This window comes from Bison bison, unplaced genomic scaffold, assembly GCF_000754665.1.
Source record: "Bison bison bison isolate TAMUID 2011002044 unplaced genomic scaffold, Bison_UMD1.0 scf7180017864037, whole genome shotgun sequence".
Taxonomy (NCBI): domain Eukaryota; kingdom Metazoa; phylum Chordata; class Mammalia; order Artiodactyla; family Bovidae; genus Bison; species Bison bison.
The window spans coordinates 12,287,472-12,300,091 of record NW_011494609.1 but is presented as its reverse complement, the minus strand read 5'-3'; the positions used below and the strand labels follow the sequence as shown (position 1 = coordinate 12,300,091).

At 40.1% G+C, this 12,620-nt stretch overlaps 1 pseudogene across 1 annotated transcript; it reads right to left on the bottom strand.

Moving 5' to 3' along the window:
* Positions 1–3,919: 3,919 nt before the first annotated feature.
* Positions 3,920–4,321, bottom strand: LOC104985030 (annotated as a pseudogene). The gene is made up of 2 exons (XR_824824.1): positions 4,315–4,321; positions 3,920–4,256 (listed from the first exon to the last, which is right to left on the bottom strand). The product of XR_824824.1 is annotated as a 60S ribosomal protein L38 pseudogene (transcript).
* Positions 4,322–12,620: the final 8,299 nt, after the last annotated feature.

Genomic DNA, 12,620 nt, shown 5'->3' with positions numbered 1-12,620 from the left:
AGATCCACTCAGACTTAGTCTTTGAGATTGCAGGTTTTTAAAGGGGAAGAACAAAGAAGCTGAGGTTAATCATCATCTTGTGACACTTCTTAATCTTAGTTTTGAGAATGAGGATGTCTCAGTTCAGAGTTCTCTGGCCAGGTGGTCCACGGCTCTAGGGTCTGTTAGCTTGTCTTGCCTTGGAGGAACAAGCTTTGAGTTTGAATTAAAATTTGATAATTACAACAGCACTTTTTACTCATTAGACACTAATTAGTGTTCAGTCAGCACAGGATTGAGATTAGAGAGGTCAATAAAAGGATTAAAGTTTTAGATAGAGAGATTAATCATAAACTCAATAAGGGAACTTGGTTTCAGACCCACTGCAGCTGGGTACCAGGTGAACTGGAGGTAAAACCATCATCTATTTTCATTCCACCCCTTCCCTAGCCCAACACCAGGGAAAAGAAAGAAAGGAGGTGAAGTTGCTAATTACTTAATCCCTGAAGATACCTTCTTATCTAGTAGAAAGCTAAACTGAAGCAGTGAAGTAATTGAAACATCTGGGAACTTTCCTGGTGGTCCAGTGGCTAAGACTCTGCACTTCCAATGCAGGGGGTCCAGGTTCAATCCCTCATCAGGAAATTAGATTCTGCATGCAACTAAGAGTTCACATGGTGCAGTTAAAAGATCCCACATGCCACAACTAAGAGCTGGCACAGCAAAATGAATACAAATAAATATTTTTAAAATATTTAAAAATAATAATAAATAATGAACATATAAGTGTAGAGGAAGGAGGTCAGGTTTCTTCTTGGCTTTCCCCTCCAGCTGCAAGATGGCACCTGCTACCCTGGGAATGGGGGAAGGGATACACAGAAATGGTAACAGAGATGAGTCTCACATGACCAAGAGGAGATGAAACACAGAGCAGAATTGGAAATGGAGTATTCTTTTTCAAATGGAGGGAGTATGGATGAGACTCAGAGGATGAGGGAAAAAGGAGGAGAGGAAGGGGGAGCAATGTACAGATCCTGGTGAAATGCTCTGATTTCTCTTTGGTAGACCACTGTTTACAGGAAGCAAAAGAGAAAACAATCACATGCAATTTCCTTCCAATTCAAAAATTTGGATTTATAGAAAACTTGGACATGGGCCAGCCTGGAGCCAGAATGAGCTGACAGGATTGCAGTTAAGGAATGTCATCAGAGCAAGTAGTAAGAGCTACACAATGGCTCAACTCAAACAGCTTTAAAAAGTGAAAAGGATTTCACTCCTATTATCTAGGCTGATTTCTTCAGCCCTGAATATTCATTGGAAGGACTGATGCTGAAGCTGAAGCTCCAGTACTTTGGCCACCTGATATGAAGAGCCAACTCATTGGAAAAGACCCTGATTCTGGGAAAGATGGAAGGAAGGAGGAGAAGCAGGCCACAGAGGATGAGATGGTTGGATGGCGTCACTTACTCAGTGGACATGAGTTTGAGCAAACTCTGGGAGATGGTGAAGGACAGGGAAGCCTCGCATGCGCAGTCCATGGAATCACAAAGAGTCAGACACAACTGAGAAACTGAACAAATTCTTGCCTGGAGAATCCCATGAACAAAGAAGCCTGGCAGGCTATAGTTTATACGGTCACACAGAGTTGGACATGACTGAAGTGACTTGACTTAGCACATAGTCACTAAGTTGTTAGACCAAGCCCCAGGAACACTGATCATTATAGGAAAGAGAAGTCCAGCATGCAGCTGTGGCCTTCATGCCTTTAAAATTTTCCATATTTTCACATACAGGAACTGAGAAGCACAGGTGACAATAGATGAGCTATCAGAGGGAAAGAATAGGGTGATGAGAAAGCACAGACTTCAGACCCAGACTGCCTGGGTTTAACTCCCAGTTTTACCAATTATTCCTTACTTGCCATTGGAAGCTATAAAACTACAGTGTCTCCGTTTCCTTATCAGAAAAGAAGGCATGATGTTATTAGATATCTCCTAGGGTTATTGTGAGGATTAAATGAATTAATGTTTCCAGAATCCAGCTACTTACTATCTCCATTACTGTCTATCAACATTGCCTGAGTTCACCATCATCTTATCAGGGAAAAAATTTTCCTTTACCCTTCTAGGTTCTTCTAGCTGCTCTATGAATTAAACTGGCACATATATTATAATACATATCTATATTAACAGGAAAAAATTAAATAAAAGTTGAATAACATGTATACAAGGGAGAGACCCAGAAAAACTTCGTAGTTTGCCAAAACGGCCAAAGCCCTCACCTTAAATACCATCCTCAGCTAAAGACAGAAGAGGATGTTGAGAGTGGGCATAATCATTTAGGAGAGGTGACCAGGAAAAGCACAGTAAAACAAGAGTAAAATTGTTATTCAGATTTAAGTCAATGTCTTCTCTATTAAGAGTTTCTAGAGATTTATCATCCTCCTCTTCCTGATACAGCAAGAGAGACTCTTACAAATGGAGGTTTCCCTTACAAATGTGAGTGTTTCTCACAAAAGGGTAACTCCTATTTGGTTTCCAGAATTTCTTTCATGTCTGTGGCTTCTTAGACAATAACTGGCTTAAAATAATAATGATAACCAGCTTAAAATATGCCATTCAAAACAGATATATTTTGGGGTTGGCAAATTCTACTTCCCTACAATCTCCTTATAGATTACAGTCTCCCAACCAGACTCTCTCTCTCAGCTTTTACCCTGCCAGGCCATGGTTTATTTCCCAGTACAGCATGTGTTCTGAAACTGGGTTTCCCTCTTGATGGGTGTTGAGTCAAAAGAAATACCCAAGCCATAGAAGGGGAGAAGGAATGGTTTATTTCTTGTAGCAAGTAAGGAGAACACCTGGGATTTTTCCCAAAGCAGTGTCTCCCTGAACAGCAAACTTGGGGAAGTTTTAAGCTAGGACGATATGCATATTCATGAAGGGGCTTGAGCAGAGGAGAAATCAACATAGAATTTGGACAAAGATGGACAGAAACTAAGTGTTAGTTCATTGAAGTCAGGGTCAGAAAAAAGAGAAAGGGAATCAGGCACAGCTTTCTTGACATAAGAGAAGCCATTTTTGGCCTAAACCATTTTGGAATCTAAGCCTGGCCACAGTGCTAGCCCTTGAACAATTCTCAGTAATTAACGGTCCTAAGCTGCAGTCCATGAGGTCACGAAGAGTCAGACATGACTGAGCGACTTCACTTTCACTTTTCACTTTCATGCATTGGAGAAGGAAATGGCAACCCACTCCAGTGTTCTTGCCTGGAGAATCCCAGGGACGGGGGAGCCTGGTGGGCTTCGGTCTGTGGGGTCGCACAGAGTCGGACATGACTGAAGAGACTTAGCAGTAGCAGTAAGGGAACAAAAGAACAAAGAAAAGACTGTTATCAAGAAAGACAAGTAACAATAGCAAAGATACGAACCAGCTGAAAAGACTCTCAGTTCTGTTTTAATGGTAAAGACTAGTCTGAAGCACTTTCTGAGCCATTTTGCAGAATTTAAACCCTCCTCCAGCAACTCCACCACCAGATATACTAGAACCTAAGGGATGCTGCTGCTGACATTTTCTGAGCCTTGTGACTTCAAATCAACTAAAGCTTGGACTCTTTTGACTTTTGTCCCAATTCTATGCTGAATTCTCTTCAGCTCAAGCCCCTTCATGAATATGTATATAGCACCCAGGCCTCTTCATGAATATGCATATACCTTTAGCTGAAAACTTCCCCAATTTTGCTGCTTTGAAAAAGATCCCTCGTGTTTTCCTAACTTGCTGCAAATAATAAATCCTTCCTTTTCCTGCTCTTTGGCTTGGTTGTGTCTTTTGACCTGACACACACCCAGGCAAACTCGGTTTGAGGGTAGCAAATGTTCTTCCTTCAGATACCTGCACTGTTCATCACCCCTTCTCTTTTTTATTTTTGTTTATTTATTTATTTATTTTTGAGAATTTTAAAAATTTTAATACAGTTCAAAGCAGCATACGTGGTTCATTTCAGCTCCTTCACGGCCAAACCGGGGGGCAGGGACTGCTTCAGCTTCTCTGCCTTCTCTTTATCTGTGATGACCAAGGTGTAAAGGTATCTGCTGCATCGAACTTTAAACTTCACATTATCCTTATTTTTCTTGATCTTGACAGACTTGGCATCCTTGCCGCGGGCTGTGAGCAGGAAGTCCTTGATTTCCTCAGTTTTGCAAGGGATAGCCACAAGGTACGGGGCACGCGGCCGGAACGTCAAGGGGCCAGAAGCGAAAAGAGCGAAAAAGCCCTTCTCTTTATTAAAAACAGTTTTATTGAGATACAATTTACATATGTATTTGGAGAATGTCACCTGCCATGTCAGTAAACAAAGGATGTTACAGCTATCAGGCCGTCATCCACTGCACCCAAGCCCCACTGTGCACCCTAAGGAGATTCAGGATGTGAAAGAGTAGGATGCTGTAAGGTGCATATCAAAGGAATGATTTCAATGGACCCAGACTCTCACATCTTCCCACACATAGAAAAGTGCTAAATCAATTAACTTGAGCTGTCTGGTTTTCTTTAATTAACAGTAATCTCTTATCTCTGCTGTTGATGTTTTGTTTGTTTGTTTTTTTGTTTTTTGCAAAAACTCCTATATATCCTGGCTCCTCCTTTACCTCTTCAGAGCAGTCCCTCAGAGTTCTCTGAGAATCTGTCTTTTGGGCTAAAGTCCTCAGTATGTCTGCCAAATAAAACATAATTCTCAATCTTTAGGTTGTGCATTATTTTTTTCAGTTGACAATTTTGGAGACTGTGAAGGGACGTAGAGCAGTCTTCTCTTCTTTGCATATGAGGATCCAGAGTGTGGTACCTAAAGAGACCTCTTGTGTCCTTCTGTCTCTTCTGAGAGTCCAGACAAATTTCAGTGACTCTTTCCTGGTTCTTGGATCTCCCATTACTGGCTGCTGATCCAAAGTTTTATACGGTGATGTTAAACTTCTCTCTGGAGGGATAGGTTATCTTTGAAACTTAGTTTCAAGAAGAGGTACCTGAGCCTCAGTTGAAAGGTTCTAGGGAAATTTTGCTCACTTTTGGCACTGAGTAGGTTATCCTCCGGAGAAGGCAATGGCACCCCACTCCAGTACTCTTGCCTAGAAAATCCCATGGACGGAGGAGCCTGGTAGGCTGCAGTCCAGGGGGTCGCTAAGAGTCGGACACGACTGAGCGACTTCACTTTCACTTTTCACTTTCATGCATTGGAGAAGGAAATGGCAGCCCACTCCAGTATTCTTGCCTGGAGAATCCCAGGGATGGGGGAGTCTGGTGGGCTGCCGTCTGTGAGGTCACACAGAGTCAGACACGACTGAAGCAACTTAGCAGCAGCAGCAGCAGCAGCAGGTTATCCTCAATTAACTGGGAATTAAAGGAAATCTTGCCCTGAAAATGACTAAGATGAGGCTTTTTTATCACATATGCAGTTAAGTTAGAGAACCCTAGCTTGATTAAAACATCTTTTCAAAATTCTGACTTCTTAAAGAAACAAAAGCCCTTCTAGGTGGGAATTCTCATTTCTCTCCCTGTGCCTTTGAGATATAAACATTCTACCTGATTTTCACAGGTGTTATGTGTGTGTGTGTGTGTGTGTGTTGACAACTTGATCTCTGCCCTCTGGAAGATACATATATAGTGTACATTTGGCAGTCAACTGATTCTGAGCAGGCTTTTGTCTTACTTGTCAACTCTCAAGGATAGATGATGGATCCTTTAAATTGGAGAACCATTTTATATATATATATATATATATATATAATTGTTAACCTAAGAACTCCTTTAGTTTAATACCATAGAGAACAGTATGGAGGTTACTTAAAAAACTAAAAATAGAGATACCATATGATCCAGCAATCCCACTCCTGCACATATATCTGAAGAAAAACACAATATGGAAGGATGAATGTACCCCAGTGTTCACTGCAGCATTGTTTACAATAGCCAAGACATGGAAACAACCTAATATCTGTTGGCAGAGGAATGGATAAAGATGTGGTACATAGACACAATGGAATACTCCTCAGCCATGAAAAAAGAAATGAAATAATACTATTTGCAGTAATGTGGATGGACCTAGAGATTGTCATACTGAATGAAGTTAAGTCACACAGAGAAAGAGAAATATTATATGACATTCCTTATACCTAGAATCTAAAAAGAAATGATGCAAATGAATTTACAAAGCAGAAAGAGAAGCACAGACGTAGAGAACGAACTTATGGTTGCCGGGGGAAGGGGTAGTTATGGAGTTTGGGATGGACATGTACACACAGCTATATTTAAAATGGATAACCAGCAAGAACCTACTGTATAGCACTTGGAACTCTCCCCAGTGTTACGTGGCAGCCTGCATGGGGGAGAAAGGTTACATGTATATGTATGGCTGAGTCCCTTCGCTGATCACTTGAGACTATCACAACGTTGAGGATCCCATGGATGGAGGAGCCTGGTAGGCTGCAGTCCATGGGGCCGCTGAGGGTCGGACACGACTGAGTGACTTCACTTTCACTTTTCATTTTCATGCTTTGGAGAAGGAAATGGCAACCCACTCCAGTGTTCTTGCCTGGAGAATCCCAGGGATGGGGGAGCCTGGTGGGCTGTTGTCTATGGGGTCACACAGAGTCGGACACAACTGAAGTGACTTAGCAGCAGCAGCAGATACCCCAATACAAAATAAAAAGTTAAAAATAAAGCAATCAAATTATATTTAAAAAGCTGAAAGAAATACCTAAACAACAATTACTTGAAGCAATGGGCCAATTATTCAAGTTAAAAGATTGACAAAAGGGTCTGAGTTCCTTGGCTCAATCCCTCAATGGGGCCCCCAGAGTCTTTGATACAACATAGATTCAACGATTGGGTGATAAAAAGTAAGGAAAGCTTCCAGGACTCCTTATAAGACCAAGACTTGTTGATTGGTTCTTAAGGGAAACTAGAGGTAAAGCTATAAACGTTGATAGAATTGAGATGAAAGTTTATAAAAATTTAAATAAGCTTTATATAAGATGGTTACAACTCTTTTGCTTAGTTATATTATAGGATAGACATGTTTCACTGGGGAATGCTTCATTTGCTTGGTGTTATAAAATAGGTCATTTGAATCTACCCCTCAGGAAATATTAGCTAAACATGCTAAAGAAAGCCAATAGAGTTACCTGAACCTGTGAAGTAAAACTGAGAGCTAACGTTCAAAGGCTAATACAAAAATTAATAGAGATTTTACTCCGTGTCTAACCTATGCACTCAGAAAGAGGGCCTTTGTTGAATGTCTTATACAAGCCTTTGAAGGCATGATAAATTAAACCCTAAAATTCTAGAACATGGAACTTAAAATTTTCTATTTAGTTGGAAATATTCTCACCAATATAAAAAACAAATTAAAGAAAGTAGAATTGAGCCAATCAAACTTTTAACATCATTTAGGTAGCAGACCAATCCTTTGGGAAATTAAAGGCAACTATCTTTGTCTTGCAAATCTCAACAAATTAGAAATGTAAATACAACCCACTTTAATCTGTCAGAGCCTAATTAGGTGGTTCAAATAAAACCTGAAATTCAGGGAGAAAAAATGGGGGAGGGTGGAAGAGAGAGGGGAGGGCCAGGTCTTTAGCAAAATTAATGATGGCTAAAAGTCTTGAGGCAGTTGATCATATAACTCTTAACATGTAATTCTTAACGTCTTCTGCATTGGCAGGTGGGTTCTTTACTACTAGTGCCACCTGGGAAGCCCCCTAATCGTAATAGTGCAACCCTAAATATGGGAAAAAGCAACGAGGGAGAACATTTCCTAGATCATAATAAAATAGTAAGACAGGCGACCCAGAGAATTTTAGATTTCACAAAGTTCTGATTCAAAGAATTAGCACCTTGAGCAGCCTATTAACAGAATATTTACCTGATCTAGGAATGTACCTTCTGGTGGAATGGGCGGAGAAGGCAATGGCACCCTACTCCAGTACTTTTGCCTAGAAAATCCCATGGATGGAGGAGCTGGTTAGCTGCAGTCCATGGGGTCGCTAGAGTTGGACACGACTGAGCGACTTCACTTTCACTTTTCACTTTCATGCACTGGAGAAGGAAATGGCAACCCACTCCAGTGTTCTTGCCTGGAGAATCCCAGGGACGGGAAGCCTGGTGGGCTGCCGTCTATGGGGTCGCACAGAGTCGGACACCACTGACGTGACTTAGCAAGCAGCAGCAGCGGAATGGGACAAAATGCCCAAATGCCCATAAATTGCCTCCCAAATATTGGTCAAATGTATGACCAAGAGGAGGCACTGTGAACTAGGAGTGTCACGTGCCATATCAGTAACAATAGGTGTTGTGGCCATCAAGTTATCAGCCACCATAACTGTATCCTTGAAGGAATTCAGGATTTGGAAAAGTGGGTTACTGGCCCTGGAAAGTGTTAAATTCATTAACTTGAGATAGCTGATTTTTTTTTTTTTTAATTAACAGTAACATTTGAATGTTCCAACTAACTTTTTTCTATTTGTTTGTTTGTTTTCTTTTGCAAAAACTCCTATATATCCTGGATCCTCCCTTATCTCTTCACAACAATCCTTGAGAGCTATCTGAAAGGTTGTGTTCTGGCCCTAAATCCTCAATATCTGCCAAATAAAACAGAATTCTCAGCTTTAACTTGTGCACTTTTTCAGTTGACAAATGCCATAAAATGTACCTGTTTTACACACTTCAGTGGCTTATAGCAGTGATCCCCAACCTTTTAGGCACCAGGGACTGGTTTCATGGGTGACAATTTTTCCATGAGCAGGGGGAAGGGGGAAGTGTTTTCAGGATGATTCAAATACATTACATTTATTCAGCACTTTATTTCTATTATTATTTTATCAACTCCACTTCAGATCATCAGACATTAGATCCTGGAGGCTGGGGGACCCCCGGCTTATAGTATATTTACAGAGTTGTGCAGCCAGCACTCTGTTGGGACCCAGGGCCCCAAAATGTGCCTTAATGGTATGTGGATTATTTTAAGTAAAGTACTTAAGAAATGGCCATGAGGGACACTCTAACCCTTCTTTCTGTCTATGTGAAAGCAGGAAATAAATCTCTCATGTGAAAAGTGCCCTTCTGTTATTGAACCAGGTCCATTTACCCAATGTACAACAAGCCAAACACTGAGACACCGAGGTTGCAGCTGAGAAAGTGTTTGTTCCTGAGGCAGACGAGAGATGAGACAGGAGAACAAGTCTGCCTCCCTGAGGGCAAGGGGGTTGGGATCATTATAGGACAAACATCGGGGAAGGGTGAGGAAATCAGTGTTTGTGTTGCTACATCTGCGTTACATGCTTCTGCACATTCAAAAGTGGAGGCCCTTAACGTGATCTGAGGGTGAAGGTTCCTGGCCTTCTGACTTCAAAAGGCCATTGTTCAGACACCTATGCAGGTCCAGTTTTGGGGTTGATAGTCCCAGCCAGTCCTACTTGGCTTGCACTGGACAAGAGCTGAATCCAAGTTCCTATAAAACAACTGGGCATGGTGAAGCTGGCAAGATACCCAATTAAAGAGAGGGAAAAAACGAAGAAAGAAAAAAAAAATACAGCAAGTTTTCATCAATAAAGCAGTTTACAAGCAGAGGTGTTTTTTTTTTTTAAGTATTTATTTGACTGCTTTGGGTCTTAGTTGCAGCACTTGAGATCTTCATTGCATCATGTGGAATCCTTTGCTGTGGCCCATAGATTCTGTAATCATGGCCCTTGTACTTGCTCCACAGCATGTGGAATCTTAGTTCCCCGAGTAGGGATTGACCAGGGATTGAACCAGTGTCCCCTGCATTTCAAGGCAGATTCTTAATCACCGGATGCACACCCAAAATCTGTGTCATTGTCCAGTCCATTCTTCACAATTGTATTGTTTCTTTGTCTAAAAAGTATAAAAGCTGCATGCTTTGGCCACTTCTGAGCTCCGTTTTCTATGAGACCTCCATGCACAGAGTAAAATTTGTTTCTTTTTCTCCTATTAGCCTGTCTTGTATATATTTTATTGTTAAGAACTCATGAGGAGCAGGGAAATTTCCTTTCTCTGCCAACTTTGATCCATTTTAAAATATATTAATCAACTCAAAAGGAACACTGTACATTTTAGATATCGTTCTTCTGTTTCCTCATCCATCCCATCCCCATACAATGTTTAATCTACCTTCTGCATATATATGTACATGTATATAATATGTGTGTGTGTGTTTGTGTATGTACATATGCCTATTCTGGACATTTTATGTAAATAAAGTCATACAAAAACATGACTTTGTATGTTTTCAAGGTTCATTTATGTTGTAGTATGTATCAGTTCTTCATTCCTTTTCATTGCTAAACAATATTTCATTATATGGATATACCACAATTTATTCATTAATTAGTTCATTTGACTGTTATGGCTGATGCTATTATGGACTTTGTGTATAGGTTTATGTATGCACAGATATTTTCAGTTGTCCAGGGAATATAACTAGGGAAGGAACTGTTGGGTCACATGGTAGTTCTATATTTAACCTTTTGAGGAAGTGCCCAGTTATTAGGTTGGTGAAAAAGTAGTTGCAGTTTTGGACTGTGAATTTTAACTCATTATAGCTAGACTCAAACACATCTTTATTAGACAAAATAAGAACCATTATAATCAACAAATTTTGCCAATGAGAAATAACGTTTGTTCAATTCTGTAGCATATAAATCCATGCTTCAGGATTTGATGAACTCTTAGAAAGAATTATCTATCTCCTGCTGGTTGTGGAAGCATTTTCCCTGCAAAAAGTTCTTGAGATGCCTGAAGAAGTGGTAGTCAGTTGGCGAGAGTCAGGTGAATATGGCAGATGAGGCAAAGCTTTGTAGCCCAGTTCCTTCAGCTTTTGAAGCATTGGTTATGCCACTTTGAGCCAGGTGTTGTCATGCAGAAGAACTGGGCACTCTCTGTTGACCAAATCCAGCTTGTAGTCATTGAAGTTTTCAGTGCATCCCGTGGATTTGCTGAGCATACTTCTCAGATGTAATGGTTTAGCTGGGATTCAGAAAGTTGTAGTGGATCAGAAGGACAGAAGACCACCAAGCAGTGACCATGACCTTTTCTTGGTGCAAGTTTGGCTTTGGGAAGTGCCTTGGAGTTTCTCCTCAGTCCACCTACTGAGCTGGTCATCACTAGTCGTCATATAAAATCCACTTTTCATTGCATGTCACAATCCAATCAAGAAATGGTTTGTTCGGCTTATGAGGCACCCACTTATAGAGATTTTTCATGTTTCCAGTTTGCTTCAAATACCAAACAACCATAGGATGGTCGATGCTGAGTTCTTCACCAACTTCTCGTGTAGTTGTAAGAGGATCAGCTCTGATGATCCTCTCAGTTTGTCATTGTCAACTTCCGATGGCTGGCCACTCCACTCCTCATCTTCAAGGCTCTTGCAAAACTTCTTAAACCACCACTGCACTGTACATTTGTTAGAAGTTCCTGGGCCAAATGCATTGTTGATGTTGCAAGTTGTCTCTGCTGCTCTACGTCCCATTTTGAACTCAAGTAAGAAAATTGCTCAAATTTGCTTTTGTCTAACATCATTTCCCTAGTCTAAAATAAATATAAAATACACAGCAAGTAATGAGTCATTAGCAAAAAATAAAGCAAGAAGTGCACATTAAAATGATGCATAACATTAGCACATTTATTTAAGAATGTATTCCCATATCAAACAGCAAAATTCAGCAATGCAAAACTGCAAATACTTTTTTGCACCAACCTAATATTACCCAGATTGGAGGCACCATTTTACGTTCCCAACAGCAAAGTATGACAGTTCCAATTTCTCTACATTATCTCCAGCGTTTATTCTTGTTTGACTTTTTGATTCTAGTCATACTAGTGAGTGGGAAGTAGTTTCTTATTGTGGTTTTGAATTGCCTGTCTTTAATGACCCATGACGTTAGACATCTTTTACACCTACGTGCTTGTTGGCCATTTGTGTTCCTTCTTGGGAAAAATGTCTATTCAACTTGTTCACACATTTTTAATTGTGTGGTTTGTCTTTTTGTTATTGAATTGTAAAAGTTCTTTACATATCCTGGTTACAAGTCTCTTTTCAGGTATATATGATTTGCAAATATTTTATTCTTATCCATACATTATATTTATTGTTTACAGTGTCCCTTTGCTAAAATATGATCTCTACAAGACCAGACGTCTTTTTCTATCTTGTCTGATGATGTATCCCAAGTGCCTAAGCACATATAGCCACTGTTCAATAAATATTTGTTGGATGAATACATTAGTCTATTTCTCAAACAGTAACTGCTAAATAAGTTGTTTTTGTTGTTTTTCCTGCATGGAAGATGCAACTCAAAACATGGTGCTAAAATCGTCCTATCGGTCCAATCCAAAGACATTGCCAAAGAGGCTTCTGAGGTGCCTAAGTGTTTTACCCTTCATCTTTAGGAGTTTTTGTTTCATCATTTATAAAGTAAAGAAAATAATATCTTAATATTTTCTCCATAGATGATATGAGGATGCAATGAAATAATGTATATAACATGTGATTCAAACTAGATAGAAGTTTATTTCTCACATAATAGTTTGAACATTCAGGTCTTTCTGCTCCATGAGGAAAACCAGGCATTACAT